This window comes from Pezoporus occidentalis, unplaced genomic scaffold (assembly GCF_034315485.1).
Source record: "Pezoporus occidentalis ecotype Australia unplaced genomic scaffold, CSIRO_AGI_Poc_V1 ctg35, whole genome shotgun sequence".
Lineage (NCBI taxonomy): Eukaryota > Metazoa > Chordata > Aves > Psittaciformes > Psittacidae > Pezoporus > Pezoporus occidentalis.
This window is the reverse complement of record NW_026915483.1, coordinates 5130210-5147900: the sequence shown is the minus strand read 5'-3', so window position 1 is coordinate 5147900 and position 17691 is coordinate 5130210. Positions and strand designations below refer to the sequence as shown.

At 41.7% G+C, this 17691-nt stretch overlaps 1 protein-coding gene across 14 annotated transcripts in view; it reads left to right on the top strand.

Moving 5' to 3' along the window:
* FOXP1 (forkhead box P1) overlaps positions 1-17691 on the top strand; it is a 386145-nt gene that overhangs the window by 62898 nt on the left and 305556 nt on the right. The window contains exon 1 of one of the 14 annotated variants that reach the window (XM_062630326.1): positions 10675-11633. The exons of the other annotated variants lie outside the window; for them this stretch is intronic. The gene's annotated coding sequence lies outside the window, so the exon portion shown is untranslated. Of the gene's footprint in view, positions 1-10674; positions 11634-17691 lie in introns of those variants that run through there. 14 annotated transcript variants of the gene reach the window in all.

Here is a 17691-nt window from a genome sequence, read left to right as displayed (position 1 = left end):
TAGATGATAACTCTGAGTCCTTAGATGCTGCTCGTTCTGCCACAAAAAGAAAATGCAAACCAGGATATTTAAATATTTTTGATAATGACTGTTTACATAATTAGCTCAGTTACTTTGTTCACTTGTCACTGTGGACCTGCCTTCCTCTCTCTTTGAAGTACATTAGTAGTGATGGGAAACGCAGAAGTGGTGCACTGATCCTGGTTGTGCTGAGCATCTCCCCGTAGGGACAAGGGCTTATTCCCACCTTGCAGCATCTGCTGCTTTAGGCAGACATCCCAACGTGTGTACTCTTGGGGACACTTACTAAAATACAAGTCTTCAAAAAGTTTTAGCCTAAAAATACAGATTTTGCATGTGAAGAACATGTTTTTTTCATGTGGCCCTTAGGGTCTGTACAGATTTGGGTCATTCGCTGGTCTAGAAATTCTCCTTTGTGAATCAACACTATGTCATAAGGGTGAGTTACTCGTCTGACCTGTAATTGCTGTTGTCCGATACACTGATTTTACAGGTTTTGGGTGTACATAGTAGGGAAAAATGCTGTTCTGCAAAGATGTTTTTTAGCCAAAAAGAAAGAGAGTGTAGAGGTTCTGGAGATATTGGAAAAAGCTAAGAGGGTTTTGTTGTCAGTGGATTTTCTCAAAAGAAGAAGCAAGGATAACTGTTAAACAGCAGGGTGCCACTGTATGATGGAGAAGCTGAAGGAATGGCTTGTTTTCCTGTTATGTCACTGCTTTGGCTTTCTCATTCTTGTTCCTGTGTTTCTTCAGAAAGGCCCTGCAGCCTGCAGATAACAAATTAAATTAGTATTGATATAACATTAGACACTCCTATTAATATTGACAGTCTGTCGATACTGTTGTGCTATTTCTGTAATACGGGATGTTAACGGATAATACTTTAAATAAAAACACACTAATCTTATAATCACTGAACATGTAGCGGAGTCTCGACTCGGCTCACTCCTCCTCCGAACTCCCCCATCCTCACATGTCAGCCGTGCCTGCCTGCCTGTGCCGCAGAGCTGCAGAGGGACACAGATGAAGGCTTTAAGTGGCAATGCAGGAGTAGTGATGGGAAACTCCCCATAGCTGTGATGGTGGTGGGTCTGGTCCAGGAGGCAGGTCCATTGTACCAAGCTCTTTGTGGCTCTGGGTGGATGCAGGGGTCAGTCCCAAAACAGTGGTGTTTTAGTCCCGTGGTTGCTTGTGGTATTTGACATGGTGCTGCCTGCCCTTGTTGTGTGTGGCCACAAAGTTTGGTGCAGGAAGCAGTGCAAGGATTACTTCAAGTTCTGATGCAAGGCAGCAAGCCACCAAATAAAACCCGGTTGGGCCGTGCTGTCTGAGCGTGTACAGGATGAGAATATGCAAGGTCAAAGTGGTGCTCTTGATCTGTGATGCTTGTCTCAATACTTAGCGTGTGTTAGCAGCTCCTAATTTCTTAGGAACTTTTTTCCTTTTAAGTCTGTCATGAAAATCACCATGTTCATCAGAGCTAAAGTTATTTGTTAAATGGTGTAAAAAATCAGCATTAAACAATAACGATTACTTTGGTAAACACAGATGTCTTTGTATTATGCAGTGGGTTTTGTAAGCGAATTTGTACGTCTGTGAAACAGAATTTGCCATCTACCTTGAGAAATGGGGAACACAATCCACATTAATTGGTTCTCCCCTCGCCCCCCGCTCCACCTGCTGTGCTGCTGCAATCTGTTGATGTAGCGCTGAAATCCACCGCACACAGGATGGGCTCGGCAGTGAGCAGGTTGGCACTTGCAGATGTTTGTCCATTGCAGGAGGTACCAGGCAACAGTCTTGACTTCTTCCTCTGTTTTCTAACTAGGAGGATATTTTTAAAAGGGGGAGGGAAATACCCTTATGTCGCTGAAAACCATCTTATGATGATCAGTTATTCACCGCATTATTAATGCCTATTTGGACGTCGCTTGGACTGCTGGATTAAACAGCTTTCCCGCTATGTATTGAGTAAAATGAAATACATGTCACAACAGCAGTGCTATGATGCTGACAACCATCCTTGGCTGTGCATCTCATTAAAAAGATATACATTTTTCTTTGTTGTGTATCTGTGAATGACAGAAGTTGACAAACATCTTTTTAAGAAGTTGTTGTTGGGAGAAAGTTACATTTATGGCACAGGAACCAAGAAAAATGTGATTGTTATGAAGGTAAATAATTATTCCCCACACTTGCTTCTTATAAATTGCCCTCCTCTGGCGTAATAATTACTTTTTACTGCGTTATTACATACACGTTGAAGGAGATCCTCCTCTGGATCACTTATTCTTAGAAAGGAATCCTGGAAGGGTTCAACGTTTAGTTTGTATTGAAACTTGCACTTAAACCAGGATTAAAATCCTTGTACTTCACAGTTTTAAAGACTGAGTTGGTTCTCTGAATGTACCACATTAACTCCCAGGGGACTGCTGAATTTTCCCATAGTGTATTTTTTAGTGGCAAAGAGTTACTAACTTTGATACAGGAAAGATGCTTGAGAGGAGAGCTACCAGGTGGGGCCTCAGCTTGCTTTCAGCTGAGCAATGATGTTGTACTTTAAAACATCCATTTTCCAGTTTTACGGTATGTTTGCATAATTTATATCAGCCTTCATTTCTGCATGTTGCTGGCATTGGCTTGATTTAGTGCTTGTCTAACTTCAGAGCAGGAGCAATGACTCTGCTTGTGGCAATGGTGTGCATGTGCTTGGGGATCTTTGAGTCATCCTTGGGGGAACTGAGAGGCACTAAGAAGTTGGGAGTGTTTTTTAAAAGAACACGCTCCAAAGTTAAGGATTAAGATCTTCACCATCCTGGCTAAAGTGGCTTCTGCCTATTCACAGTGAATCAGAAAAGAAGACATTGTATATTCAGCTACATTTGCGTGACTCCCTGGATTTCATTGGAGTTGTAAGGGTGCCAAGTCGGTGCCGTGTTGACCCACAGAAACTTGAGAACACAGTTGAGAAATCAGTGGGAAGACTCAAGTGTGGACTTGTGGGAGAGAGGAGGGCAGAAAGCAGGCTGGAATCCCCTTTTCCCACTTTTTCTCTCTGCAGCAAGTGATGGGAGAGGTGATCACAGCCCTCTGCTGAAAACGTCTGTACCTGGTGCAAGGGAACTTCTGTTGCTGGGGTAGGTCAGTGATGCAGGGTTAGGTTTTCTTTTTTCCTTTTTTCCATGTAAACCCATTCACCTTTCAGCATCTTGAAGCAGAGAACACAAGCTCTGCAAGAAATCATCATTTGAAGAAGAGTCTGTATTCAAGGAGTTCTCAGCTTACATTCACCCTTGTGTCTGAAATTGTTTTACACAAGTAACACCTAAAATTGCCACTTAACCTTGCAGGCACTTTGTTAAGTCTGTACTTTTGATTGCAGCAGCTGGGGTGGAGTTTCCTTTGGGAATTCAAGGAGTAGGAAGTGTTCTTTGTAGTTTTTTGTTGGGTTTTTTTGCTGACTGGTGCTAATGCGTAGGTGGGGATGTGCTGCTGTTTTTGTAATACTTTTATTGTTTATGGAATTGTTAGTTAATTGATGGTAACAATGCCTGGAGCCTGGGAGAGGTGTTCTTTTATGTTTGTTCAGATCAGAACAAGTAAATAATTTTATAACTTAAAAAGTGAGTCAAGATTATTCTCCTTAGTTTATTTACCTTGGAGGTTTGCACCTACTATCTCCATACTTTGTTATCAAGTTTCCCCAGATTAATTAGTGTTATTTCTAACAAAATAAAGAATTCAGTAGGACGTAGCTGGAGACCCCCCTGTATGGACTCGGGAGCAGGTTCGGCACCTGAGCTTGCTCCCACCTAGTTGGTGTGAACATGGCGAGTTCTCAAGTTGACAGTGTCCCTTTTTCATTTGCAGTAACTGCCATGTGAAATCTAGAATGCAGTAGGGTATCTGGTGGATGAAAATGTATCTTTGAACTCCTGTTAATTGCTTCACGGTTTACTCAGACTAAAATCTACGTGGTAACTTTGTCTTCCACATTTATTCAATGAAATAAAATTCAAACCAGCCCACAAACTAGAGAATGTTTTTTATTTATATGTGGTGTAGTTCCATCTGGTCCATGTTAAGGACCCCAAAAGTATATGTGATTAGCTTTATAGTTCACTGCTAAAGGTAGCAAAGCTGGCTTTTAACATCTTTCAAATTTTCAGCTAGCATCTCAAAACATTTGCTGGCATTTCCTGACTGTGATTGCTAACCAAAGATTTTCCTGGTTGTCTTTTTACTTTTTAAAGTATGCTGCATAGTTTTCCTGCTTAAAATATCACTGAAGCCTCTGCTTCCCTTTATAACTCTCATGCAAACTATCCATCTCTGTCAAGACTGGTCAGTCTCAAATCCCAAAGCTCAGTGTTAGGAAACGTCAGGTAACATACACTATTAAAGTAGTAAAATTTATGGCTGTCGCCAGCACTGAGCTCATGTTCAATAAAATGAAATGCCACGCATTAGAAATGATACGAAAGGTGAGCTGTGCTGCTTCCCCAAAATTAAGGAGAAGGTTTAATGTTTTTGCCAAAAGCCAGCTTAGAAGTGCCTTCTGAGTGCACAAGGAAGATTTAACATCATCATTTTACCCCAGTTTAAATTTCAGGCGTTTGCTAATCAAAGTCCTGTATTCCCACTAAATGAGTGGTTGAGACCACCTTGGAGAGGAAAAAAAATGTCTTTTCCTACTGCATCTAAGCCAGTTGTCTCTTTCTGCATCTCTGTTTCAACAACTGCATGTTTGCATCTGGAGTTACTCTGCACTGGAAAACACCCCAGTGCTTCTAGGAGTTTTTGTTGCAGCCTCAGCACCACAGTGATCCCCCCGAAAGATGAAGTGACCCAAATTCATGCACTTGCAGGGTTTTTCTGCTCATGACACATTAATGCTTGAAATATCTGGAGCTGAAGTGAAGAACTGCTGCTGATGTGACTGCAGCTTGTCCCAACCGCTGCCGTGGCACAAGGCTCTCTGGCTGCCCATTTCTGAAATAGAATTTCAGAAACAATTTTAGCTGCTGCAGGCTTTTGTTTTGCTTGTTCTTTCTCCTTCACCCACTCATCCAGCAAACCCATGCTGTCAGCTGGCACCAAAGGCCTAGAAAACCACCCTGTATTCTGGAGAGACAGAAGGTATTACCTTAATCCTCTACCTGTTTGTTGCACCTTAATGCTGCTGATGGAGAGAAAATGTAAGCATGAGGTGTAGGCTTCACCCTCCATCCCTTGCGTTAGCAGAAAATGCTTCCAGCATCTACTGTGCAGCATCCAGCTTGTGCAAGAGTCTTGGGCGAGAGTATTTTCCATGTGTAGCTATCCCTGTGCATAGTAGTAATTTGGGGATTTTTTTCCTAAAAGCACAGTATTCAGACCTCGAGGAGGCTGCCTCTTAACCTCCAGCATGTCCAGAAGTGTGTAGCAAGAAGTGCCAAGGATTTTCAGGAGTTGAGCTGAAGGTGTTGTTTGAAGTTAACCATATTTTATTTTCTCAAACCCTTTCTTGGGACTTAATTTATATAGCGTGGTGATGGGCATGTATAAACATTGTGATCAGGTTACAGTGTGAGTGAAATAGGTTGACTCGTTTTCTTTTTCTTTTCTCACAATAAAAATGTAAGAAATTCAGTTGCTTACCCCATAAAATGCACGTTTCTGTTACAGATTAGTCTTATTTTTAATGAGGCTGTTGCTTAGACAGTAGTACATTAGCAAAGTGTCCTTTGATTTTTATGTAGTGAATGTTTACATGCTGATTCAGAGAGGCCTGGCCATTCTTGCCCCCTAATTCTTAAGGTTAGGGTATTGGGGTCAAAAAGCTGCCAGTATGAGATGGGTAGATTTCTGGGTTACACACAGGTGCCAGTAAATTGGAGATTCAATGCATGGTCAGCTGTGTGGGGACCCTGTGTCTGAGCTGTTCTGCAGCAGCAAGGTGGAGGCACAGATCCTGCACACACCCATGGTGTAAGGAGGTTTATAGGTTGCCAGCACCCTTTTATTCCACCTTCTCTGGAAGAAACCGGGCAGCAGCGGTGAAGTGAAGCAGAAAGCCTGGCGGCGGGATGAAGACATCTTCTGTCCATGAAGCTGAACCGAAGCCTTCCTTCACTGCTTAAAATTGTGATTTTGGATAAAAGGCTGTGTAATAACCTGAGAAATGTGTGAGAAGATCTGCTGTTAATACTGTATAAACCTTCTTTAACTTCAGGAAGCTTAAAATCAAATTTGGCAGAGCTTACAAGGGCAGTGAGTGTGGAGCCACTTGACTCTAGTAACTGAGAGAATCCGCTGACAAACCTGCAGTATTTTGATCTTCTTACAGTGCTGTCTGAATTCCTGGAAGTATTTACTTCATTGTGAACGTGTGTAAATATATATATTTGTCTTTACCTGTGTGTTAAAAATTTCAGTCTCATGTTTGGTGCAAAGAATTTTCCCATCTCTTTGGGGAAACCGAACGAGAGAGTGTGACAGCGCAATTTAGGTTCTCACGGGTTTAGGCTTTTTAAAAGAAGAGGCAATAAGGTAGGTTAATTGTGGAACTAGGAGGCTCCACTGACTCATCTGCTGAATAAAGAAATTCAGATTTGTTGTGACCTCAAGAAAGGGAATTTTTAGAGCAGTTGAAGTTAGAAATCTGGGGTAAATTCGGGTATTTGAAAGTCATGGTAACAACCATTTGTAAGTGTATCATGCTCTATAGTAAGATTGCATAAGGGCAGAGGCTGAAGCATCTGATTTTTTTAGTTTTTTTTTCCCTTTTGGCATTCTGTTTGTGACAATTACATGACTCTCTATTAACAGTGTGTGGAAGAAAGCAGTGTTACGAAATGAGGAGAGATTTCCTTCATCTGTTACTCTGTAGGTAATTTTTGTGCTTTTTCCAATATTCAAGTACCTCTTAACTGCTTGCTGTCCATCTGTATACCATTCATAGTACTGTAAACTAGTATATGTAGCATGACCTTGTAACTTGCTTTGTTTGTGCATCTGCCAGTACAATATGTTGTCTTTCCTTAAAATGCAAATATGTTCCATGCAGTACAGAGCTCCTTAGTCAATAAATAAATGGAGGTAAAAAACTGTACCTAATACCCATTTAATTTAAATTCATTTTATAAACATAAAGACGCCTTTTAAGAGAAGCTTTAATTCAGACTAGCACCTTGATTTGTGGTTGCCATGGAGAATCAAATCTGTCATTTGACAAGAAAAGTCACCCATTTATGACAGCACTTTATCTTGTCTCTCCAGGGGAAGAAAATGTCAAAAGTGAGAGCAGAAAAAAATAAAGCCTTGAAACACCAGAATTTCTTGATTTCATTTTTATTATTCAGCTATCATATCCTTTCCGATAATAGCAAGTTGGTGAAAATAAATAATGTTCCTACAGTAAAATCAAATATTTCCTATTGGAATGGACAGGGCTCTTTGTGATTGTCAGTGCTGTGAAGTCTGGCAAGAAATAGTGTTATTAGATAAACCCACAGTGCCCAAATCCCATTTTCTTTTCATTACAGTGTCAAAATAATTATACCTGTGTAATTTGGGTAAGAAATTGTAGCATAAGTAAAATGGTCCATTGGAAGAGATTGCTTTAAGCTTGTGTTCGTTATAGGGTGGGGTTTTTACATGCTGAAGAAAAAGAGGAAGATAAAAAAATTAGTATAATTTCATTTGAATAAAAATGTCTGGTTACCCTTTCATGTTCTTTACAACCAGAGGAGATGGCAAGTGCTGTGTTCTGTTGGGCTTTTTACATCCGTGCGTCTCTTGTAAAAAAGAGTTGGAAGAGGCAGGAGTTTTTAACACTTTTTGATTCTCAGGTATTCAAAGACATGATATGAAATTGATCATTATCTGGAAATCTGGTTTTGAAGTGTTTTTATTTTGGAGGATTAAGAAATGGTAGGAATCGGGTGTTTTCAGAAATATAATCAGCTATCACGAGTGTTTACGTGTGTACGTTTAATCCATATAGACACTAAGGTGCCCCCAGGGGAGAAACACTTACTGTAGCATTGCATTACTTTTTACATAAATCTCAAAAGTGCCGTTGAAATAACGAGACTGAAATAATCCACTCTTTGCCTCTTTCTTGAGACGGCGTTTGTGCCTTTCACAGTATTGCGGGGTTTGATGTGGTTCAGGAGTAATCTTGTATCAATGAGATAGCATTATAATAGAAAGTCCTTTAGTGGTTTAGTGTAAATATTGGGCTGGTAGGGGAGCTGCTTGCTGGAGCGGTTGTGCCTGCAAGAGATTACAAAAAGGGAGAGAAAGGAAAGGGTCGGAGGCTCTTTTCTTTTTTCTCTTGAAATTGGCTGGCGGTGCCGGATCCATAGCCAAAGCTAGTTGAGATCTGCTGTGAGAAAAAAGGCAGCACAATAGTTCCCTGTTCCTGCCTTCATGCAGAGTCTGAAGCCAAATCCTAAATACTTATGTGTAATTCTGCTTGCCTTCACCAGGCACTACCTGTCCAGTGGAAGTAAGTGATGTGTTGTATCCTAGGATTCTTTAAAAATGTATGTGGTGCAACTATTACCTTAGTGGGGCAAGAGCTGCAATTTGGAGATATATATATATATATATATATTAATTATTTTGGTTTTTAACACATATCAACATCATGTCATAGGAAATGTGTTAGCATGGGCCACGAAAATGTAATAACGTAGGGGTTTTATTGTGAGACCATCTGGAATAAAAGAGGGTGAATTATAGATGGTCTCTGGGGTTATGGAAACTTAAAGATGTTAAAGGGTCTGATTTCCATAATGTCTGCCTCTCCTTTTGCCCAACTGTTGATATAATCTGCTTTAAAATCGATTTGCTGTCATCATGTAATCAAAGCCTTAATTGCATCATCATGGACTTCAGCATTTTTTGCTGATAAATTTGTGCAACTGATGGTAAAAATGTTGTTAAAAAATAAACAAGTGTTTGCAATAATTTTGCTGGATGTGCTGTCTCTTGCATAGTGACAAAAAGTGTCCCAGGTAATCCAGGAGTCCCTGAATTTCAGTGAGAGATTTGAAAATGTTTTCCTGTCTTCAAAACCTTGAGGCATGATACCACAAACTGTTTAGCTGGCTGTAGTCAAGAATATTCAAAGGAGTAATAGAAGACTCGTATTTAGCATGGCCTTGTCAAAACTGTGCTTTGAAGTATTTAGTCCACTTCAGATTGTAACTTAGTACAAGTTGTTCTTAAATAATAAAATAAGGGATGGTGGGATAAAGCTGCATGTTTGCTGTGAGGTTGTTCCCCCAAAGCCCCTAAGCTCTGAGGGAGGACCAAATAGAGTTTAAATGTTTTTATAAACCAAATAATTGTAACTTGCCTCTCTAGTTTCCAACGGATGCTGTCTGAAATGGCTGATATCCTGTCCTGAAAATCACAGATGGAAACTTCATCTCAGCACAGTGCTGCGGCAGTAATGAAATGAAAGTAGCAGAGTCTCATTTACATTTCAGAAATAGTTCTCTGTAGTTTCCTGTTCAACCTACCAGATTTTCTTGTGTACCTGATGTTGGTTGTTACCCACATTTAAAGGGCAGTGCTTTAGGTTTGACCCTTGGAGAATTACGAGTATGTAGGTGATGCTCTTCTGTTACCGGGGGATGCTCTTTGCTGCAGCAAGTCCCGGTATAGCAATAGCTGAAGCAGCAGCGACTGTTTGATGCTGTTTCAACAAAGGTTAACTCCTTCCTCTTGGCTTTCACCATTCTCTTCAGTCACAGCAACAGCAGTGCAAGCTTTTCTCAACTGATTTTTTTGCTGATTTATTTAAATTGCATTTTTGTTTTAATAACCTGTTACAGAAATGTACCGGGCTGTAGAAATCTGTGATATAAAATGGCAACACTCATGTACTGTTTCTGTAAGAGGGAAGTCAAAGTAAATGCATGCTTTGGAAAAGCGAATCACATGCTTTTAAAAAAAGAATATATACCAGGTGCTAATAAGACTGTGTCTTGACTGTAAATGCTTTTCATGGGAGTGTTTGAAAGAGAAGAAAGTGCAGCTTTCTCGGGAGGATGAAGAACACCATAGAGGGTAAAAATGGGATACTTGACAGTCTCTGTGTATTAGTGCAGCCCCTTCTCCAGCACAAGAAATACCCTTAGCAGAACTGAGATACACCACTTTTTTGAACAACACCCATGACCTTCTCCAGTATTTAGAGGGGTCAGAAATGGAGCTGCTGCGAGTGTGGTGAGTCTTCTGAGAGCACCCGTTGATCTCACCAAGTGTCTTCAGCAACTTGGGCAGGCACATAATGGCCAGGAATGACAGCACAGCTTGTTGCCACATAAAGAATACCTCTTTTTTTTAACGTATGGATGTGTGTGTGTGTAAGTATTTTTAACAGAGCTGTAGTGTCTCCGTGCAGGCGGTGTGTGCAGGAGTTGTCACTAGCGAGGGGAAGCCAGGGCAGCCGTATGGCATTGTGCCGAGCATGAAGGGTCCTGCTGAGCTGTAGTGGGGGAGGATGAGTCCCACAGTGCCTCAGCATCCTCCTCATGGGGTGCCATGTGGGGTGCTGTGGCCTCAGCAGCACCCTGTGTGAGCCCCTGCAGTGTAAAGGGAAAGGTCTTGCTGTCAGGAAGATTTCTGGCAGATATCAAGACTTCTGCAGTGGAGTTGCACCTACCTTAGCAGCAGGTATTTGAAGGTGGTAGCAGGTACCCCAAGGAGCAGTGGAAGTTCCTGGTGTCTCACTGAGCCCCAGTTTTGTTTTGGAGTCCCTGGAGTCATCAAAGCATTTCAGCTTGTTTGAGGATACTGGAGTGCTCCTTATGGTCCCACCACAGGGGAACCTCAGACTTAGAGCTGTTGGAGTGATTTGTCTTCAGAATGTGGGGTTGATGCCTGCACCCTGCTGTGCCACCAGAGCTGCCTGAACCACCCAGCAGCATGGTGCAGTGGGTGGTTATGGTGGTAGCTCTGGTGCTCGTGACTTGTGACCAAAAGCTGCGTCGTGTTGTCTCCTTACTACACCCTTTGGCTATAGTTGTTTCTTGTTGCTGTTTCAATTCTCTATTCTTAGAGTAAAAAAATGCTCAAGAAATTATGTATATTAAAAACAGGTGTATGTGAAAACAACCTTCAGGATGGTCCAGTCTGGCACATGGTTTGGGAAATGACAGAGCTAAGGTGGCATGGGCCGCACCAGCTGAGCCTCTGGGCTGTTACACATTGTGAAACTCTCTTGACATGATCATGTAGTTTTGGTGGGTTGTTTATCTTTTTGTTCCCAAAGAGCCTTGTTTGGACTTTGGTGTGTCATCCAAACCCAAGTGCTCCAAGCTTGCCACATGCTTCACTGTTCCTCATTTCTTTGTGCTCACTGAGAGGCACCTGAGGCCACTTTTGTAAAGTGAGCTGGGGTTTGCAGCCACAGCTGAGGCCAGTTGGGGCTGTTTGTAGTAGCACAGGGGTTGTTAGTATCCATAAAGACTGTGAGCACTGGTGGGCTCAGATTGGTGTCTTAAGTTATTGGGTAACTCAAACCAGCAGTTGTCAGTAGCCTCCATTTCACTTTGTCTCAGTTTCATGCCAGTGAGATGGTTGTGATGCCACCAAGCTTCTTTGTAAGCAGAGGTGAGGAGACATTCATTAATATCATTCGTGATATTGTAATGAGGGAACTGGGGATATGGTCAAGAGGAGCTTGTAATGCTGCATTCAGCTTTGGGTTTGGATAGTGTGTGCTAAGTAAGTAGTGTGTGATACTGGGAGTAAAGATTTTAGAGGAGTGAAAAGAAATGCTTAATAACTGCATATAAATGGAAGTCCCAGAGACAAATACAATTGTGTAAGCTAAGGCTTGATCGTAATACTCATCCAAAGGTGTAAATCAAGACTGCATGTTGATGTTGCCAACTTTGTTGCCTAGTTTTTGCAACCTTAACGTTATTTTAATATAGCCTTGGATGCAGTTCTGTGAGGGATGTACAGCAATATGTTAGCATGCTGTGCCATCCTACATTTAGGGCTTGTAATAAGGTTTTTTTTTTTTTTCCTGTATTGTCTTTGCCAAAAAAAAAAATAGTGACTTTTGAGCACTGAAGCATGTGTTCATATTGCTGCATTTCTGTTTGATTCTGGGTCCTGTATGCTCTGTTGTATCACAGGATCTCAAGGCTGTTACTCTGTTCTGTTTGTATCTGGGAGGAGCAGTTGGGGTAATCCATGCATTTCACTGAGAGCCCTGCTCAGGGCAGTGTATGTAGTGGTGGTGGGAAAGGCTAGAGGCAGCAAAGCAAGCACACAAGAGGTTATAACCACTTCAGTCAGACTTGCAGCAAAAATAGCTAAAATATAAATATTTGCTGGGAGTAGGGGAAGACATACCAGGGGTAGTTAGTTTTGCCAGATATTGTAGGTCTGCTTTTTGAGGGGGAGCGTTGTGAAGCTTTATTTTTTATTGTCTAAGAGAAACAGCAGTTCTCGTGCAATGTGGAAAAATTCTGATGATGGGGATTTTTCAGTGATTTGGATGACTAAACGCATGAAATAGATTTGTTTTGTTTTTTCCTGTTGTCCTTTCTCCCGTTGATGGACACAGTCTCTTCCAAACTGAAATGCAGATTGAAAGAAGTGTAGAACTCATTTCTCCTATTTCAGTGTCCAAATATACTGGTTCAGGTGGACCCACCGATGACAAAATTGATCCTATTAGCAGTTTGTGTGCTTGGCTTTCAGGGTGATGGGAGATTGGTGTTCTTATTACTGACATTTTCACCGGTGCTCTGCACATCTTGGAACAACGTGTTTCAACTCTCTCTGCCTAAATTTCCCCATATATAAAATCAGATAACCTTTACTGACTTTACAGGTTCTGCAACTATTATGTATGCATTCAGGTATTCCCAGAGCACGAGTGCATGGCCCTGCTTTTCCTCCTTGCCCCTGTTTCAGCTCTACCAGCTGGATGTGAGCTATTCCTGAGGATTGAGCAATCCTTAGTTTAGTTTTCCGAATTAATTGATTAGTGGTCTGGTTGAACACGTGGGAGATTTCACTGTTAGTGTCTAGGGGGATGTTTGCTTCCCTAGAAGCTCACTGACCCCTCGGATGGGGCAGTGTTTCCCAAGGAAGTAGCTGGCATTTCCCTTGAACCCTGGGATGTGCCTGCTCAGGGCTGCCTGTGCTTCTGCTCTCACAGCCTCAGGGCCTCCTCTGGGTTTCTTATGCTCCTTTCCATGTGAGGCTGAATTTAATTATCAGGGATAAGGTCCTCCAGAGCAGACCTTTAAAAGTTCTATATAAAGATGCTGCTCTTAAGTAATTCAATATTTCAACTGCTCTGTGCTGGATTGATTGATTGATTAATGGAGGAGTTCATTTAATTAATCTAGGGCTTCACTAAGTCACATGTGTTACAGTAAATACTGTGATGGTGGTGATAAAGGGGACGGTTGGGAACTGCAGCTCCTTGCTTGCCTCTCTCCTCCCTTTGCCTTTACAGTGAAGCTGCGGGTGCGAAGTCACCATGAATGACTGCGTGCGTGTGCTGGGGCTCGAGATAGATGAATCTCGTTGGTTTGCTATCTATAGGCTGTCGAATATATTTCGGATGGCAGGCAGACGTGATACTTTGTCACTTCCTACAAGTGTGCATGTGGAGCGAGACAGTTTTCCCCCTCCTAGCCCCAGCACATGCCCGAGTGGTTTGCCTCTGTTTTGGATTCTGTAATGTTGATATGTCATTGCATATTGACAGGGACAGTATCTGCTGTTCCTGAACTGCGTCCCTCCACTGAGTGCCTGCTTATGTTTTGTTTGCCCTTCAACAGCTAAATTTGGTCCTTGGGAGGGCCCAGAGACCCCCATGTCCTGGTACATGTGCAGTACCCTGGGAGCTGTGATACTGGCTGCAGAATACCCCTCAAACTGCAAGTTTTAGTCCAAAGCCTTGTGTCCTGGCCACAGAAGAGCTGTGCGTGGAGCTGTGAAGCCTGGTCTGCAGTCTGATGGAGGTTTTGGTACTCATGGCTGTTGGTAGCCCTAACAGAGGGAAGTTGTATTTTTCTCTGAGGGATTTCTGTGCTCACTCTGAGTACACGAGGCATCTGGGGACAGGGCTGCTGTCTGGGGCTGTGCAGGAGCTTCTCCGGGGCTTTGGCACTCCCATAACTCGCTCCATCTCTTATGGAGAGGCATTAGTCTTGTGCAGAAAGAAGTTTTCAGTGGCTTTGACTGAAACGTTTGTGATCCTGGCACCCTAGGTTTTGGTAAAAATGTTCCTAAATCTGTCATTGTAGGCATAAAGGTGACACGACTGGCCTGCCCCAAACACATGGTGGGGTGGAAACTCAAAGCTGCCTCCGTACTGAAGAAGTGACAGTCAGTGAGTCCAGGATCAGTCACTGCTGTCTAATTTCCAGATTTCCTTGTCCAGGCTTTGTATAAATAGGTGTAGAAATAGGTTAATAGACCCATGTATAATACACATGTGGTAATCCAAGCTACTTTTGAATGAAGGCTATTAAAAGCTCAGCTGCTGGACAGCCTCATGACTGGGTTTGCCTCTGCCTAACCAGCACGTGGGCAGTTGCACAGCAGCTAAGTGTGTTTTTTTTTCTCCTCTCTATTTTCTTTAAAAAGAAATGAAGCCTTGATTCGTGGACAAGCAGTTTAGTGCTGCTGTCATAGGTCAGCGGTTTGTTGTGTGGTTAGCTTGGTTCCTAGACCTGTGTGTTGAAAGGTAATGGGGTTCATCTCAAAGAGAGCTTTTTCTCGGCAGGATGTCTAACTATGTGTTGCCTCTGTTTTCTCAGTTGCTAGTCTTACAGAATTTAGTCACGGTAGAATACTTGATGAATAGCCTTTGATAAAAGGTGCTTTTTTTTTTTTCCCTTTTGATTTTGGTCACTATTGTAATACTGTGAAATGCTGATGGAAAGCCAAGTGAAAATGATAGCTAAACACTAATGTGACAGGAGATACATTAACCTGTGGGACTGTTGCATTGCTTGTGCTGCTGGAAGAATTCCCCATGTGCTGAGGAGGATACTGCTGCCATCCATGGGGAATTTGGGCAAGTTTGCTAGTGCCTGGCTGGCCAGTATGTGTGTGTGGGCCCCTTCCCACTGGATCATGGCTGTTGCTGCTTCCCAGCCCTGGTCGTAGCACAGGAGGGAGCCTCTTGATGCTGTCTTTACCTCCAGCTCCCAGCGAGCGTGGGATGGAAATCCTGCCCAGTTTTGATGCTATCTCTCCATCCATCCAGGCTGTACAGGAGCTAGTGTTAGCAGGAGTTTTTTAAGCTGTTGGATTTGGAGTCGCTGCATTGTTCATGTGATTAAATTGTATTTAATTAGCTTTGTGTTTTGTCCTTTTGTTTCAGTGCAAAGATTTGGGGGGGTTGCAAGGGGGAGATAAAAATTGCCTAAATGAAGCTTCATCATTTAAAACACACATAAAAACTCTGTGAGATGCCTTTTATTCCCCAGTCCTTTATCTTCCCTCACAAGCTTTCTGAGAATGAGTAGTGCATATTGAGGTTTATCTTTGCTTTTATGTGCAGTAGCCACATGCTTAACATCGAGCACATTTGAGTTGCATTTCATAGGGCTTTCGCAATCCCTTTATAAAGGGACTGATCTGCTAACATCACCCTCTTTAGATCTACCAGGCAGGATGTTCCTCTGTACAGTGAAGTGCTCACAGTCTCTCTTGCCAGACCAGTAAGTGAATGATTTCAAGCCTGGTGGGCAATACTTGTGTCCATGCGTAACACAGACAGACCACAGTAGTAGGCAGCTGCATGTAATTTTGAACTCCACTCATTGAACTGTAATAAAACAATATAAGCACTGCTTGGGGGAAAGATTGGATGCAGTTATCCTTACACAGGGCTCGGGCATATGAAAGCAGCGCTGGCTGACAAGAGGATTTTGAGATTTGATTTTGATTGAATTGCAGAATTGAACAGGCCAGGAATGTCAGTGGAAGGCTAAATGCCTGTAGTGCCATAAAGTTTTATTCATGTGAGGCTTTCCAATATAAAGTAGATGGATTATTGGAGGAGGTGTCAAGGGACATGAAATAGAAGAGCCCAAAACATAAAATGTGGGTATAAGGATAAAATTACTTTTTGCTTAGTATATAATTAGCTCAGCAAAATGTTTTGGGTAGTTGTTTGTTTATTCAACTTTTTTTAAACTAATTCATTACACAGTAGAGGAGTCTTTGTTTTTTACTTCAGATCTCTCTCTGGCTGAAATTTATATTGCTATAGCAGGTCTAAACAAATGAATTTCGCCTTATTTTTATTTTTTTCATTAGAAAAGGAGGCGTCTCATTTAGAAGGGGGAAAAAAAAAAAAAGAGGGGGAGGAAAAGTCCCCAGGATAGAAAGGAAAAGGAAAAAAAAATAAAAAGGAAAAGTCCACAGGATATGAACACTCGTCAGACACTGAAAACTATTATGCTCAAAAACAAGAGCGGGATGTGTATTCACATACCACAACACACTGACTTATTTCATAGCTCAGTAATGCATACGTAATTAGAGTCAAATTTGCATAGGACAGCTGATAGCCAAATCTGTATGGCATTAGAGACAGCTTCCCTCATTTGCAGTGAACTATGAACAGTAAGTAAAGTTGCACAGAAGATTGGGTGCGGGTTAGCAGAAGTGTGCTGCGTTTTTTTGCCCAAATTCTGCATCCATTTACGGACCTCTGTCTCAGTTAACATTTTCCCTAAACATACTCTAAATCACATATATTATGACCACAGGAAAATAATCATAGCTTTATGCTACATCCATACACTTAGAATTATAATATAAACAGTAAAATGGGCTCCTTATTACAAGCCCTTTCTTCTGTTTTAAATTGCCTTTTTTTGGAAAAGGGCTTAATCTGTTAATCTTGCTTTAACCAGGAACACAAATACTTTTCTCTATGTGTATTTTATTGGGAGTTAGTGTGGGGTGTGTGCAAGACTGTCAAATTGGGATCTCGCATTACCATGAAGTCTAAACTTATGAAATTGTATTTAAAGGAGTATTTAAAGAACAGTATGTATTTATATCTTCTGAACTAGTTGCCTGTGAGCTGCATGTTCTTCCATTTAAGTCCTTCTTGATTAAGTGCACATGCGTGTTTAGGTCGTATTTCTATATTATTGTCTGAAGTCCTAAGGAAATACCCAAATGGTTCTTACTGTGCAGATTTTAATTACTGGTTTTGAAATCATCTAGTAAGAGTCTGGATTTGTAAATTCTTCAAGAAAGAATTCAGTGTTCAGTGTTGATAGTAACTCTCCAGGGATTTCTTAAACTTTTATTTACCACATGTTCTATTTATCATTCCTTCACGGTATTTTGGGTTATTTTGTTATTATTTAGGTTTGCTGGAGGTAAATGTGCTGAGGATTTGCCTAATTGAATAGCAGTTTATTTCTGATGAGTTTCTTTGAAGGAAAAGGATAAAAAAAGCTCCCTTCTCCCTCCTACCCCCCAATTCATACTGGCTATAGTCCTTGAATTATGTGTGGTAGAGATGCTGTAGTCAATAGAGCGACTTTCTTTTCTTCCTCCCCCTCACTTTCCCCCTCTAGCTGCCTTGTTTTTTTTCTTTTTTTTTAATAGGGTTTCACAGCAGCCTGTTGCAAGGAGTTGGTTTTTGGGGGGGCTGTGTGTGGGT